The sequence below is a fragment of the Pongo abelii genome, chromosome 3, assembly GCF_028885655.2.
Source record: "Pongo abelii isolate AG06213 chromosome 3, NHGRI_mPonAbe1-v2.0_pri, whole genome shotgun sequence".
Taxonomy (NCBI): Eukaryota; Metazoa; Chordata; class Mammalia; order Primates; family Hominidae; genus Pongo; species Pongo abelii.
Genome location: NC_071988.2, coordinates 169,823,554 through 169,841,255, shown reverse-complemented (window position 1 = coordinate 169,841,255; position 17,702 = coordinate 169,823,554). Strand labels below are relative to the sequence as shown.

Below are 17,702 nucleotides of genomic sequence, written 5' to 3'. Positions count from 1 at the left end.
TATCGCTGAACAACTAACAACGATCCTGGAGTTTTAATTGCACAGTCGAAAAGTTCGCACCTAAAAACTATTATATACCAATAAAAATAAGCTATTTCAAAGACAGCATTTGCTTTATAGTCCCATACTGCCCCCTCATGTGTAAATGAAATTTTTAAAAAATGATTTAAGTTACTGTAGACAAATATGTGCTAGTGAAAATTTAATTTATTGCTCCAACTGGTAACCTGCCAACACCATGTTTCCACAAAATCTGTGTTCCAATATACCACTCTGGCCAATAGCAAACTCCTTATCTGCCTAAAAAATCCTCTGCTGCCTGAACTATCATCCACAGCTGGATTTACTGCCATTTGTCATTGTTCAGATGTAAGAAGGTTGTGAGGTGGTGGGAACAGGAGAGCAGTTAAATTGAGAAGTCCGATAACAGTGAAGGAGAGAAGAAAAGCCAGGAAACATGACTCCACTGGAAAAAAAAAAATGGCACCTGTGACATTTAAAACAGCTCCCTGGCTTAGCTACTAATATGTTTGATGTTTACAAATATGGCAGATGCCTCTAGGATGTCACCAGAATAGAAAACCAAACCATACACACAGCCAGTATATGCAAAGCATAAATTAGCAATGAAGAAGTTATATCCCAACAACTGGTGACGGACAGATAACCTTCCAAACAGACCCTCTTACAGGATCATACTGACTGGAACAGTGCAAATGCTGAAAACTGCCCCACCTCTTTCCTTCAGTTTGAAGTGAGGGTGTTGGGGAAAGGGTGTGGGGGGTGAGGTGCGGAGGCAACCCCAAACTGCAGAGCCAGACTACCAAGCAAAATGAGACCCTGCAGAGGACTGATCTCAGTCCTTCCCAGCACCTCAGTCCAAATCTCAGGGCTGGGTCCAACCCAGGTTGGTCTCCAGAAGACTTAAGGCACTGTTTAGCTCACATCAGAATATCTGGGAATGAGGAACAGGCTTTGGAGTCTCTTTTGTTTTCTTTGGTTTACATCTTAAAGCTCCTCAGGTGATTCTTTTGTGTAGCCAAGACTAAGAAACAGTGATTTAGATATAGGTATTCCACAGCTATTTTACACTTGTCTTGGATGAACAAAAGTCAAAATCAAAACACCAGAAAATGGGAGTGTAAATGAGTTCAACCATTGTGGAAGACAATGTGGTGATTCCTCCAAGATTTAGAAACAGAAATATTAATACCATTTGACCCAGCAATCCCATTACTGGGTATATACCCAAAGGAACGCAAATCATTCTGTTATAAAGATACACGCACGTGTATGTTTGCTGCAGCACTATTCACAATAGCAAAGACATGGAATCAACCCAAATGCCCACCAGTAATAGACTGGATAAAGAAAATGTGATATAGATATATATCTATATCTATATCTATATATATATATAGATATAGATATATCTATATATCTATATCTCGTAGAATACTATGCAGTCATAAAAATGAACAAGATCCTGTCCTTTGCAGGGACATGGATGGAGCTGGAAGCCATTACCCTCACAAACTAATGCAGGAATAAAAAAACAAAAACAAAAAAACACATGTTCTCACTTATAAGTAGGAGCTGAACAAAGAGAATCCATGGACACATGGGGTGAACACACACGGGCCTGTCAGCGGGGCAGGGGGAGGGAGAGCATCAGGAAGAATAGCTAATGCATGCTGGGCTTAGTACCTAGGTGATGGGTTGATAGGTGCAGCAAACCAGCATGTCACACGTTCATGTAACAAACCTGCAAACCTGTACTTGTAGCCCCAGAACTTAAAAGCTGAAGGGAAAAAAAAAACACCAGAAAAATTATTTCATAAAATTTGGCACTGTACATATATAATCAATTCCTTGAACCTTGCCAAATCCTGAGGTATAAAATATGTCAAAGATTCCAAATACACACCACACCCTCAATAAGCTCTATGTTGTATAGGCTGAACATCCCAAATCCAAAAATCTGAAATCTGAAACACTCCAAAATCTGAAACTTTTGAGCGCTGACATGACACTCAAAGGAAATGTTCATTGGAGCATTTTGAATTTCAGATTTTCAGATTTGGGATACTCAACTATTACACATAATGCAAATATTCAAAACTCAAAAAAAAAATCGAAATTCATAACACTTCTGGTCCCAAGCATTTCCATTAAGGGATACTCAACCTGTATTAGCATTTCAGAAAGCTAAGCTATCATCCCGATTAACACAGGTAGCAAATCACAGATGCTCACCTGAGACAGCACTATCCTGGCTTTTAAATCTTAACAGCTATGGAAGGTTAGGTTAGACGTTTTTGTTTGTTTGTTTGTTTTTTGAGGTGGAGTCTCACTCTGTTACCCAGGCTGGAGTGCAATGGTGCGATCTCGGCTTGGCTCAGCTTGGCTCACTGCAACCTCTGCCTCCTGGGTTCAAGCGATTCTCCTGCCTCAGCCTCCTGAGTACCTGGGATTACAGGACAGTGCCACCATGCCCAGTTAATTTTTGTATTTTTAGTAGAGATGGGGTTTCGCCATGTTGGTTAGGCTGGTCTCTAACTCCTGACCTTGTGATCCGTCCCTCTCTGCCTCCTAAAGTGCTGGGATTACAGGTGTGAGCCACCATGCCCATGCTGGGCCAGACTTATTTCTTAACACAGTGTATCTCATTTTCTCATGTGTACAATGAGAACCATAATGCCTGTACTATAGGGATTAAGTGACATAATGTTTATAAAGTGTTCAGTACAGTGCCTGGCACACAATAGCCAGAAATAAATGGTAGCTATTTGTATTCATAATATAATTGTAACAGTAAATAATTATAAAAATGAATTCAGACCTCATGACTCCACTCAACTGCTGTTTTAGAGGGCACTAATTTCTTGGGGTCTTGAATATTCCCCAAATTCAGTGCTCTGAGCCAAGTTATTCTAAAGTGCTCTGGAAAAGGACATCAAGCAACAGGCTAAAGAAAAGTAACAAATGGAGCACCTTTTCAAAATTCCCAAGTAACCTGGAATCAAACAACTGTTTCCTGTATTTATTTCTGCACTTTAGCACTGAAATTTTGGATATAAATTACTTCCTAATTCATTTAATATATTTAACATTTAATATACACCTACTAGGTAGCAAGCTTTCTCATAAGCAGTTTAATAGTCTCAACAGCCTTTGAGGTAAGTACTGCTCCACACATTTTACAAATAAACAAAGCTCAGAAATTAAACAATTAGCACAAGTCTCCACAGTTTCAAAATGGTAGAGTTGGCATCTGAAGTTGGCTTTCATTCCAAAGTCACTGCTGCCAAACTATAAAAATATTATAGGTTTATGGAACAATCAACATTTAATGCTTAGGGAAAAATACTACCAGCTAGTACTGTGTTATATCTGTTTAGAAAGAGTAAAATGGGGAACAGCTACATAAATTCACCATCCCCTCTACATGTTCTGAGAATGCATTACCTTTATATGCATTTACTTTGTCTTCCAGTGCCCCAGTTCTGAAGCCTTTTTTTTTTTTTTTTTTGGATACAAAGCCATGCTCTGATGGTCTCTCTGAAACACCAGGAATGACTTAAAGGGACACTGGTTTTCGATCTACAAGAAGAGGAAATAGTAAAACTATTTACTTTAAAATTCTCACCTGTGATTTTGGCATTCGAATTCTAGAAGACAAAATGTAGCTTATCTTGTTCTACATTGCCAAGATATGTATATAATACATACACAAATATAATACTGATTTGCCAATTCTAGGACCACTGCATGGATGCAAATTCCTCTTAGTGCCCAGGTCTCTTTCTAAGATTGCCCAGCTCTCCCAACTTTCCTGGCATCAAACCTCTCACTGCCTTTGTTCTACGAGAGATGAACTCATCTTAAGCAATATTGAGAATCAAGAGATTACATCTATTCAAAACCTTTTTCCCCCCAGGGTGAAAACTTCTTCACAGCACCTATGTATTTACAACATAAGAAAAACTCAAGTCTGACAATCCAATGACAAAAAACACTCCACGCGTAGGCATGCCAGGTAAGGAAGTGCTTGCTTACTCGGGTCTCCTAAGAGTGCCAGCACAAACAGAAGTCTGGCACCGCTGTTCAGAGTGACAGATTCCTCAGACACAACACAATGGATGTTTATGCTCATGGGACTCAGCCATTTATACAAATCTCTCCCCAAGTCCTTCATGCTCTGCTACCAGGGACCACATGTGGAAAGGACTGCACCACTTCTGCCAGAAATACTTTGCCAATAACAGGATATAAGATGGTCTCTGCAAATTTTGCTTTAGCACACAACTTAAACCTGCTGCATTTCATTGAACTGAATTAATAAATACTCTAAGTCCACAGTATCTATCTATCTGTGTAATGATATCACACTTCCTCTCCCTGAATTCCTTTACATACACACACATGTTCATATATATATATATATATATGGTTACTGGCTCATAACTGTCACAGCTCTCATTATAATGTTGGGATGCTTTAGGCCTTGGAAGCAGGCCTCAGAAAACAGAATCTCTCTCTGCTCTCCCCAAGGTAGGTATCTTCCCCTGCATTAAAGAGCTGGCCTTCCTGGCTTACCTATTAATTATTTATATTAAAAGAAAAAGTAGCACATAACCTTTGATACAAGTGAGGGTGTATCAGGTACTGTCTATACCTGGTAAAGATAGTTTTACTTGTTTAGTTTTGGAATGAATTATTTGATGTATAACGATTTGATGTTGCTTTGACTTAAATTTAATCAGAGATTTTATTTTGGAATCTTCTATTAAAAAAATAAATTCTCTGACCTTCCTTGTCTGACTTTAGGTCATAAGACCTCCATTTCAGAAGGCGTTTCGCTCTATATTCTGGAGGAGGGAATGCTGCACAGAGAAGCCAAGAAGAATCTGAACAGTCAGGCATTGCTGGGTTTCTCTTTCAGTCCATTAGCATTAGATCAGACCCTTCTTGTACAATTATATTTCTGCTTGGTGGTCAATCATGCCCATCCAATGAAGTCTCCATAAAAGGCCCAAGAGGGTAGGGTATGAAAAGCTTCTGGAGAGCTGAACACAGAGGTTCCTGGAGGGTGGTGCACCAAGAAGAGGCATGGAAGCTCCGCACCCCTTCCTCCATAGCTCACCCTATGCATCTCTTTATCTGTATCCCTAGCAATATCCTTTATTAATTTTTTTTTTTTTTTTTTTTTTTTTTTTTACTTTTTTGAGACAGAGGCTCACTCTGTCCCCCAGGTTGGGGTGCAGTGGTGCAATCTTGGCTCACTGCAATCTCTGCTACCCGGGCTCAAGCAATTCTGCCTCAGCATCCCGAGTAGCTGGGATTACAGGCATGCACCACCACACCCAGCTAGTTTTTTTGTTTTGTTTTGTTTTGTCTTTAAATAGAGATGAGGTTTCATCATGTTGCCCAGGCTGGTCTTAAACTCCTGGCCTCAAGTGATCTGCCTGCTGCAGCTTCCCAAAGTGTGCAATGTCCCTTATAACAAATCAGTAAATGTGTTTGCGCTCTGTGAGCCACTCTAGCAAATTAATCAAAACCAAAGTAGGGGTTGTGGGAACCCCAAGTGGAAGCCAGTCAGTCACAATTTCTGGAGGCCCAGACTTGCAACTAGCATCTGAAAAGGGGGCAGTCTTGGGGACTAAGCCCTCAATCTGTGGCATCTGGCACTACCTCCAGGTAGACGGTGTTGGAACTGAACGGGAGGACACCTAGCTGGTGCTCACTACAGAGCTGACTGCTTGCTTGGTGTGTAGGAAAAACCCCCATACATCTGGACACAAAGGTTTTCTGTGTTGATTGTTGGGTTATAAGAACAGAGGAAAAAACAATTTGCATTTTTTCCCTCAATTTTTTTTTTCTTTCAGAGATACGGTCTTGCTCTAATTGCCCAAGATAGGGCGCAGTGGCACAATCACAGGTCGCTGCAGCCTTCAACTCCTGAGCTCAAGCAATCCTCCTGCCTCAGCCTCTTAAGTAAGTAGGACTTTAGGCGCGTGCCACCACAACCAAGTAATTTTTAATGTTTTTGTAGAGACAGGGTCTGTTTTGTTCCCCAGGCTAATCTCAAACTCCTGGTCTCAAGTGACCCTCCCACCCTAGCCTCTCAAAGCACTGGGATTACAGGTATGAGTCACTGCATCCAGCTCCAGTAATTCTTTTTTAAAAAGATGTTTCTACCAATGCATTCACTGGTCTTTATTATGATAGAAGATTATGTTTGTATATTCCTATGATCTCAAATAATAACAGTTGCAACTTTTGGGTACTTGCCACATACCTGACATTATGCCAAGTGCTTGACTTACAAAGATTTGAACTCACTTCCCTCATTCCACTGTACATGTCTTGACCACTGTGTTCCATTGCCTCCAACATCACCCAGTCATACCAAGCCCCATTCACAATGTGTCCTCTGTGTTGATGTCTTATTTCACAGAACTATACTTATCCATAAGCAGACAAAGGTATTTCCAGAAGACAGCTAGAAATCAACACAGGCTCTCCTAAGTTAACATTGAAAGCAGGCACAGAAATAAAATGTCCAATCTTCTTTCTAAAAGAGTATAGTTAGAAAATGGCCAAATACTACTTTGAGCTTTGGAGTCTACAGGTTTAAGCAAACCCTGATCACCTTGGGGTTGTTTGACTAGGTTCGCTCCAAGGTAACCTGAACTTCGACCTACAACTTAACCTCAGAGTAGCTACCACATGAACAGTACAGAGATAAAGCAATGAAAACCTTTTCCAACTCTCTGTCCTTGAATCACCATGACTAAATAAGGGTCTTTTCTGGAAAATTTAACTAGAATTGACGACAGGATCTTACAGTAAAATACCAGTCGGGTTCAGGCTTGAGGCTGGAAATATTCTACAGTTTCATGTTTCTTCTGGTTCATTAAAACTCAGAATCTTGGAGCTGGAAAGTAGCCTAGTTATCCCTTAGGCTAAGCCCATTATTTCACAGTTGAGCAAACTGAGGCCCTGTGGTTAAAGATTTGCTCATATTCATACCACTAGTCAGTGGCAGTCAGGCCTTACTCCCAGAGCAGGCCTCACGGCCAACTGCTACTTCCTATCTTGCCGGCTTTGACCCCTTCTTTCCAACAAAGTACCCCTCATGCATGTACTTCCTCTTCTGGGCAGATTTTGCTGAATAGCTGAAATTCCTCAAAGTGATTTCCTATGCATTACAGATGCAAGAGGCTGACATTAGAGCATGTGAAGGGTCCTGTTTGTAGTCCTGCTGCTACCTATCAGTATGAGGCCCTCTCTACCATGTCACAGGAGACTAGAGAAAGGCAGCCAGGAGAAAAGAGAGGGAATAAGGGAACAGGAGACATTTCCCTGCCAGTGGTCACCCATCCCACAGGCTCAGGCCCTGACTCAGCATGAGCTTTTCAAAAAACAACTTTGGTTTACAACTAAAACTAAAAGAAGAAAAAAGTACTTTTCTGCAATATATCAAATTGGTAGAGTTTCTGTTTTTCTAATTTTGTTTATGTTTTATTTCAGGAAACATTTTTAGACCCCTTTCCCAAGTTCCAGTGGGACATACCATATTGATTTCGGTAGCACTCCATACGCTAAGTAGAGTGATACATAGCCAACTCTGGTTTTTGCATTAAAGATTTCAGCATACTGACAATCTTTATCAACCAGACTTTATAAAGTACAACATACTCCAGAACTACCTATTGCACCCATAGCATTTTCAGTGCCACTAACTAGGGATGCAACATCAGTGACCTGCTTCTTCCAGTGTTTCACAAAGACCAACAGAAGGAATAATAACTTTGATAATATGCTCAGAACCAAATGCCATTAAAGAAATTTTCACTACATAAACTTTCTCGCCATCTACATCAGGTGAACCTCTCCTGACTAAGCCAAAGCCGCATCACTGTTATGTTCACGGTGTGAACATATATCCCCAATTATAAAATGTTGTTTTCTGGTTTGCAAACCTTTAAAAACACTCCAGGTGCAGTTTTATCCATTTGCACCTGCAAACATTTGGAAAACACAGCATACAATTTCTGAAGTCAGAAGAATACACTTCCCCAAATATAGCTGTAATGTTGACTTTCATAACCCAAATGTCTACAAATATTCTGAGTATTTGTAGTAAAAATACTGAGTAAAAAGCCAAAGCCTTTTTTCAATGTGTCCTTTGCTCACATGCAAACAAAAAGTTTACATTTCAGTAATAAACGCCTAGACTAACATTAATACAATATACTCTATGTCAACTATAAGGCATACTCCATACACAACATGCCTTTTTTTCTCCTCTTCTTCCTCCTTCTTCGATGTTGGTTACAACTTCTTTTGAGGTTCCTTTTCTCCTCTCTCTTCACCCTTCTTTCTGAGCCTCAAGCCCTCCCTTAAAAATCACTGGGTGCTACTAAGAAGCACAGAAGATCAAAACATAGTAAATGTAAAATTGGCAGTCCCAAAGACCTGAGGATACCCAAGAAGAGGATTTCCTCTCCTGGGCTAGTGAGAACCCTGATAAAAAAGAGTCTTCCTTAAATGACACTAGTGAAACTTTAAACTGAGCCTAAGTAAACACATTTAGAACTAACTGACTCATCATCTCATGAAATTTCCAACGTGAATGCTATTTTTCTTTTGGAATACAAGCCATGACCCCTAGTCATCTGGGTAAGCTAGAGTAACTTTTCCTTTTTTTTTTTTTTTTGAGATGGAGTCTCGCTCTGTCACCCAGGCTGAAGTGCAGTGGCGGGTTCATGCCATTCTCCTGCCTCAGCCTCCCCAGTAGCTGGGGCTACAGGCGCCCACCACCACGCCTGGCTAATTTTTTGTATTTTTAGTAGAGACAGCGTTTCACCGTGTTAGCCAGGATGGTCTCGATCTCCTGCCCTCGTGATCTACCTGCCCTAGCCTCCCAAAGTGCTGGGATTACAGGCATAACTTTTCCTAGAAAGAAAAAATAAGCCATGGACCTCTTCATTCTCCAAAAGGAAATGTGTGAATTTTAGTCACAATGAAGAACACATCCCTTGAAGGCAGGTATATGTATTTATCAGAATCATCTGAAACCTTTTCCAAGTACACATGTTTACAGGAATGGCTTACATATTTTAAGAGAGAATCCAATATTTTCTTTCTTCCATTTCCATTTCAGCTCTAATAAAAATAAAATGCCTAAAGTAAATCCATGTTTTGAAAGTGGTCAGTGGTGGCACTTTAGGACAGGTTGCACTGAAGGTGGGGGGCGGATTAGTATCAGCCTTCATACTGAATTATTGTTTCTAAAATTTATAGGAACACTTTGCTTTTTTTTAATTGATAAACATTTTTTCCCAAATTACAATTTACTCATGTTACAAAGGTGATAATACACATTATATTCCTTGTAGAAATGTTGGCAAACACAAAACAGCTCTTTAAAGAAGGTTAAAAAAAAAAAACCAGACAGATACCCACAATCCCCTACACAGGAACATTTCTATAAAATTTTGATGACTATTCTTCAGGGTCTTTTTCTTAAAACATTTTGTCATTATAAGGAAGAAAACAGTCAATATATTTAATACAACTATATATGGACCTCAGGTTCCTAGAATTTATTCAGCCCCTGGTTATACATGAGACGTGGCCTCTGCAATATATGGGTTGGTGCAAAAGTAACTGTGGTTTTTACAATTACTTTTACACCAACTTAATATATCTATTAAGACTAAAGTTTGGGGCAAGATTCAATTTCTAAACACATTAGGACACAGCTAAATTTTACCATCCAACTGAAATGTTTCTAAACAAGGGCTTAGAAAATCTGCAAGAATACATTTTAAAAACATTCCAAACAGCACACTGTTCCCACTCTCACTCCTGTCAACTTAAGTCTATGTGGAGGTCACACATACTGGTGCCAGGCACCAGCCTCTCCTTCAGTGTGAACTGCACTATTCAGTTTAAGAAGTCTTATGTATGACGACAAAGCATAATCTTTACCTCACTCCTGCACCTTAAAAGGTATAAAGGTTCCTGCTTAGATTCTTGGATGACCTATTGGTTTGGAACTCACTGCCTCTCAGACATAACAGCCATGTCCCAAAAGCACAGGGGGAGATTTCTCTCAGGGGGTATTACTTCGCCTAGGCCTTGGATCAGCTTTGACATAAATGTTTGCAATCATAATAAATGAGGTAAAGACACACTGTCGGGCGCATCCCCTTAAATGGAAGGAGAGAGAACAGCCAGGATAATAGCCATAGAACCACACACACAGGACACACACAGGAAGGTAGAATGCCTTCATCCGTATTACTGTTGACATGCTAATAATTGTTTGGCACTTTCATCAGTAAGACATGGCCCCCCTGTCAAATTGGGTCATGCATGCTTACCTTTGTCCAAGAAAGGATTTTAAGAACCCAGCACTATCTGTTATTCTTACGTGTTTAGTTACTGGGGGATTAGCACATAGATTTTTATGTAATTCAAATCCCAACTAATAAACATAAAGGAGCCAACAATTAATGCTAAAACTAACTGGCTAAAGATGCCAAGGAACAAGATTCTTAAATATTCTCAGGGTATCTCCTGATGGATTACAGTTAATTCCAGAGAGAAAATGGCTATATTTACAATTAGGAAATAAAGCAGTCACTACCTGTGGCAATTTTAAAACATGGCCACAAATCCTTTGACACTCTTTCCGTCAAGAGGTGGAGTCTATCTCCCTGCCCCAGATTTCCCAAATCTACACAGGCTCCTGAGTGCTTCAATCGATAGCTGATGTGAAAGTGAACTATATATGACTTCTGAGGCTCAATCATGAAAGGCCCTACAGTCTCTAGCTTGTTTGCTGGAACACTCACTTTGAGCCCTTAAGCAGCCATGTCTGTGAGGAAGCTCAAGCTACATGAAGATGCCACATGTAGGTGCCATGCTCAACAGTCCCAGGGGAGCCCATCCTGTGAGTCAGCCCAGCCTAGGCACCAGATGTGAGTGCAGAAGCCTCCAGATGATTCCAGCCCACAGCTATTCAAAATTTCCCAGCTGAAGCTCCAGACATCAAGGAGCAGAGACAAGCTAAACTCGCCCTGCCCTGCCTGAATTTGTCTCTATAATCATGAAAATAACAAGATTGTTTCAAAACACTAAATTTTGGGGTGATTTGCTATGCTCTGATAAATAACCAGAGTAACACCCAACCAAGGGATCAAAGTAAATTTCACCAATAATGGAACAAACTGATGTCATGTGCCTCTTGTTGTGATGCACTTAGAACAATCAGCATCATCTATGTACCTCCCAAAAATATGTAACTTGAATCTAATTGTGAAGAGTCAAAGTAATGATCATTTTATAAAACAATTGTCCTGTACACTTCAGAAGTGCCAATGTCATGAAAGACTAAGTCTGAGAAACTATTCTAAGTTAAAGGAGACTAAGGAGGCATGGCAATTATTAAATATAATGTATGATCCTGGATTGGGGCAATTTTTCTATTAAAAATGTCATTTGACGATGGGGAAGTATAAATATGGACTACCATTAGAGCAGTACATCTCAAACATTTACACACACACAAATCACCTGGTGTTCTTATTCAAATGCAGATTCTGATTCAGCCCAATAGTCTTCAATTCTAACAAATTCCCGGTTAATGCCAATGTGTTGGACTACGGGCCACACTTAGAGTCACGATATATAGATAACAGTATTGTGACCATGTCAAATTTCCTGAATTTGTCCTTGTTTTTAGGAGACACATATTCAAATATTTAGGGATGAAGGGTTATGATATAAAGGAACTTAGTCTCAAATTATTCAACAAAAATAGCAGTAACAGAATTATACTATATAGGGTATACAATGTTTATTTTAAACATTCTTGCAACCTTTCTGTGGGCCTAAAATTTTTCAACAAAAAAAAGGGTATGAAAGATAATATGATCAACCCTGCAAGGTTGATAGTTTTATTCCAATGATATAGATGAAAAAACCAATGGTTAAAGGGATTAAACACTGGTACACAATATCACTAATAAAGGGACACAAGATCATAATGTTCATTGCTATTTAAATGCACTGTGGTCTTGAGAGAGTAACTTAACTTCTCTATAGCTCAGTCTCCTGATCCAGCTAAAAGGGTTGCACCAGACCAGAGGTATCTGGAATCTCCAACATCATGTTATTAACACAGGTGTACCATTTAATCACTATATTCCTCACCTACTTCATCCATAGGGCAGAACTTCATTCTCCCTCCAACTTCATGACCAAAAAAAAGGTGGGGGGGGAGGTGAGGGAATGGAAAACATAACTAAAAACTGTATACTTAAACTAAGACCAAAACACAGACATCTATTAAGTTTTGATTAGTTAACTATAGGAAATTTAATTTCAAAAATTAAAAATGTTGGGGAATCAAGGTATATATTCACTCTAAGGAATAGCACTGTTCCTTATTCAGATACCAGAAACTGAGGTTTCACAAAAGCAGCCTTCACAACGTTCTGAATAAAGTCACCTATGCTTCCAACACTTGAGGTCCCAAAAGGAAACTCGGCTCAAAGGGCCAAAAGCAATTTCAAACATTCATTCCTAACTGCAACAAAAAATTATGCACAAAGTGAGGAGAGGAAATTGAAGCTGAGTTAGTCCATCTGACTAGATGGAGATCCCAAATTAGGCTCTGGATTGATTACTTAAAAAATGGTGACCATCTGGAAATGTAGAAAAAGATAACCAGAAACTATTACAGGTTCACTAGAAACATGTGAATTAATTTCTTTCAGTACAGGGCTTCCAGACTGGGAAACATCAAAATTCTGTACATCTACATTCTAACAAGGCCTTTAAAATTGTTAACACATTATATCCTTGCACATAAAATGAAGAAATATAGCCTAGATCAGAGGATCTTAACATTTTTTACCTCAAGACTTCTTTATACTCTTATAAATTATTGAGGATCTCGGCCAGGCGTGGCACCTCATGGCTATAATCCCAGCACTTTGGGAAGCCAAGGTGGGCAGATCACTTGAGGTCAGGAGTTGGAGATCAGACTGGCCAACATGGTGAAACCCTGTCTCTACTAAAAATACAAAAATTAGCCGAGCATGGTGGTGTGCACCTGTAATCCCAGCTACATGGGAGGCTGAGGCAGAAGAATCGCTTGAACCTGGGAGGCCAGAGGTTGCAGTGGGCCTATATTACGCCACTGCACTCCAGCTGAGCGACAAAGTGAGACTCCATCTCAAAAAAAAAAAAAAAAAAAAAAAAAAAGAAAGAAAGAAGAGAAGAGAAGTATTGAGGATCTCAAATAATTTTTTTGTGTTTTTTTCCCCCAAAGAACTTTTGATCATGTGGATTATCTGTTGATCTTGACAGTAAAAAAATTAAAAACTTTTAAATATATATATTAATACTAAGCCATTACACATTAACATAATGATTTTTCCAAAACAAAAATAATTTAGTGAGAAGAAGGGCATTGTATCACATTTTGCAAATCTCCTTAATGTCTGACTTAACAGTAGACAGCCGGATTCTCTATCTCCTTCTGCATTCAATGTCTTAATATCACAGGTCACACTGCCTCTGGAAAACACCACCCTACAATCGTAAAGAATGAGTGAAAAGGGCAATTATCAGAAAAATAGCTCTCACCTCACAGATCCCTGAAAAGGTCTCAGGTGACCCCAGTTCACACTTTGAGAATCCAGTCTTACATGCTGCTATAGTACGTCTGATTAACAAGATTAAAAACATCATACCCAACAGACAGTTAGTAGAACTACGTTAATCTGCTGAGGGCTTCTCAATCTCAACACTATTAGCATTTGGGGCCTGCTAAGTCGTTGTTGTAGAGGAATTGTCCTGTGCGCCGTAAGATGTTCAACACCACTCCAGCCTCTACCCACTAGATACACACCAGGAGTACCACCGCCCCCAGTGGGGATCACCAAAACTGTCTCTAGACACTACCAAAGTCCCCTTCAGGCCAAAATTGCTTGAGGTTGAGATCCACCACTTTAAACCTACAAAAATATTTCTAATAGCATGTGTCAGAGCTCTAATTCAGTAACTGTTAGCACCGGCTTTGTTTTCATCAGCAGAGGACATGAAACTGGGAGAGATACTGAATAATTTCCTGAGCAACAAGTGCATCCAAGATGCTTTCAGCAGGTTGGAAACAAAGAGACCAGTAATACTAGATTCAACAGAAAAAGCTATCAAGCAGTTCCTACGTTTTAAAAAGCAGCTGCACAAGACCAGCAATGGAGACTGTGTACCTCAGGAGGAGCAATGCAAAAGGTCAACATAAACAGGAAACCGAGGATGAGGCCACCACAGGCCATGACTGCAAGTTGATAACCTTTTAGACAGGATTAACAAACACAGGGCACATCCAGAAGGAGGAAGATGCTAACCCCAACTGCAGTCCTGATTGACTGGGACACTCTAGGTCATTACATTTCAGTTCTGCAGTAAGAGAATCACTGAGAAACGAAGTGTCTCCAAAGAATGTGACCGGGAACATTCAAAGCTAAGTCATGCAACTGAAGGAACTAGAAAGAAACCCAGCAAGCCACAGTATCAATTTTTAAGTTCCAAAAGCATATCAAGTGGAAGAGGAATAACCTTGTAAACCTTGTCTTTGGCCCCAGAGGTTAAAACTGGGAATTTAGGTTGAGAAGAAAGTATATCTCAGCTTAATGTAAGGAGGGGAAAAGCCTTCCGAAACGCTCAAGTTACACAATGGTTGAGCAGGTTAACTTGGGAGACAGTAAGTTCTGTGTCAGCAAAGTTTTACAAGGTTAAGACCGGAAGCTTTCCAAAGAGGTTCACACACCACACGCAGGGCTTGAATAGCTGACTCATGAATCGCTGAAAAAGAAGATACATACCCATCCCCAGAAGATATCCTCATCGAGCTACGTGAGCCAAGTGACTCATACTTCTCGCTACTGAGCAATCCTGTCAAGCTGACCTGTCACACTCTTCTTCCTCCATCCCTGATAAACACTCCCTGTACCATGCTGGAATCTGAGCTTCCTTCCTTCCCTGATGACATCCACAGAGTAACCATGTGAATATGCCAATGGGGTTGCCCTGATCATTTCAGGGAGGACCTGTAACAGTCATCTTGTCTCATCTTAACATTCCTTTTATTCCGATTTTCTCTTTCCGAAAGAAAAGCGTGTCAGATAGTAAGTACACAAAAAAGGTTAATAAACTGTAACCATTTCATAAACATATGCATTAAAGTCATTCTTATTTAGCTCTCTAAACAGTAACCCTTTTCTTCTACAGAGAGAAATTTTTGTCCAAGAACACGATGATTAACCTCCTTGAAGTGTACTAAGTCCCACCGCACCTATAGGCAACTTCGTCTAATTTTTCTACATCCTATTACGCAAAAATATGTAAATCAAGAAAAGCTATCCAGGTAGTATAGTACTACCAAGTGCTGTTCAGAAAAAGGCCACAAAGGTCCACTGATAAGCAAAGCATGTGTGCTGGGGAGGGCTGACGGGGAGGAAGGGAAGGGTGCATGGAAATCTTAGCCATGGAGCTGACTCTCCCAAATGCTGTTGATAGGGTGAGACAATATGAAGAGAGGATAACTAATCACCTGGCAGATTCTCACTGCATTTTCGCTGTCAGTTTTTTTCATCATACGAAAAGATGCAAATAACATGGTTATTCTTCTTTAAACACATAATCTTTTTAAAATGTTCCCTTTTTTCCCCTTAAAAGTACTCTCCTCTGGAAGTCAATAGGAAGTAAGTCAACAGGCAAATCAAATTCACAAAACCAAAATTCATTTTCAGTGAAACTGTGGGACATAGCTTCTGTATGTTGATGAAAGAGCTCTCTAATGCTCCACAGTGGCAGACCACCACCATTTTATTATGCTCGGAAGATTCTGGCTTGGGAATGTGGGCATGGCACAGCAACAATGATCAGACTCTGCTGAGGTCAGGCAAAAGACTGGAAATAGCTGGAACAGGCTGACAAGGGTCATACATTTGACGTTCCCACCATTTTGGTTGTCAGCTGGGTGCCTCCGTTTTCCCCGCGTCATGTCTGCTAAGGTCTGGAATGACCAAGAGGTTTTTTCACATGTCCAGTGCCTGGATAGGAAAGCTGGAACAGCTAGGGCGGGCCGGGCATCTCTCCCCGTCTCTGTAGCCCCTCTACACGGCAAGCATGGGCTTCCTCAACGCTTGGCAGGCCCAGGGTGGCTGAACTTTTAACACAGCAGCTGGCTTCCTCCAGAAAAGAACGTTCCAGGAGGAAAGAAGTGGCAGCTGCCAGTGTTCGGGTCTTAATTAAGAGTCACTCCCGCCATAGTACAATCATCAAAACAGTCTCAAGTTCCACCCAGGTTTAAGGGAAAGAGATACTTAGACCCCCATATCTCTACAGAAGGAGTGTGAAAGAAATTTGTGGCTACTTTTAATTTGCACTAAGAGATACATATATTTCTTTCACCTAATATTGTGTAATGAGACGGTAATTTGCATGAGTAAAATAACCATTGCCAAAGTAACTTCAACATGTAAATGCTTCACAATTAACATAACACATTAAATAGATCATACACATGTAAATACTTCTCTCATTGCTTCACGTTTTTGTCATCGAAGGACAAGACACAAGAACCTCAATCATGAAAGAGAAAGGACATAAGAATTTAAGGTGTACAAACTCAAAGAAGAATCAGATTCACTGTTTAAAGTTTCTTCAAATTAAAACTTGGTCCCTCCAGCAACTTCTAGTGTTACCCAACAGATTAGTCAAATTGACATATTTCTACACTCTGAGATACAGAACTAGAATATTTGTTTTTTAATTAATATACATTTTAATAGCCATTTAGTTGGCTTTTTAGTCAAAGAAGAAAACCACAAAAGGGCCATAATAATTGATAATACTAATACATACAGAATATTGTAAAATTCACTACTCAAGCCTTCCTTCTCCCATATATTTCTATATGTGTTTTTTTTAAATAGAGATGGGGTCTCGCTATGTTGCCCAGGGTGGTCTCAAACTCCTGGGCTCAAGTGGTCCTCCTGCCTCAAGCCCTCAAAGTGCTCAGATTGCAGGCATGAGCCAGCACACCCAGCTTATATATGTATGCGAATACACAAGGGATCCTAGTAGATATGGTTCCACACTTAAATATTTATTATTTATTCACACACTAACTGAATGCCTAATATGGGACATGCAGCATTACAGACACTGGGAATAAACAAATAAGTGCAAAGACCCTGAGGCATAAATGTGCCTGGCATGTTCCAGGAATACCAAATAGGCCAGTGTGCCTGGAGTGTAATAAGTGAGGGTATGAAGAGCAAGTTGGATCAGCAAGTGGCATGAGATTCTTTTTTTAATTTAATGCAGAGTGAGACAGGATACCAGTGTCTTGGAGATGGTTCCATTTTTCAGTGTATTAGTTTTCTATTGCTGTGCAACAAATTAGCATAATCTCAGCAGCTGAAAACAAAATGCTTACTCTTATTATATTTTCTGACTCATGCTTTATATAAGGAAGCTATCAATGATCTCAAAGTTCCCATGGGTCCAGAGGCTAAGCACAGCTAAACTGTGTCTTCTGCTCTGGAGGTCCTCAGCCCACAAAGCTATAATTAAGGTGTCAGCCAAGCTGTATTCTGGACGCTGGA

The 17,702-nt window shown here is 40.0% G+C and overlaps 1 protein-coding gene across 4 annotated transcripts in view; it reads right to left on the bottom strand.

Annotated features, from left to right (window-relative positions):
- Positions 1 to 17,702, bottom strand: part of ARHGAP10 (Rho GTPase activating protein 10) — a 336,765-nt gene that overhangs the window by 52,099 nt on the left and 266,964 nt on the right. The window lies entirely within an intron of this gene.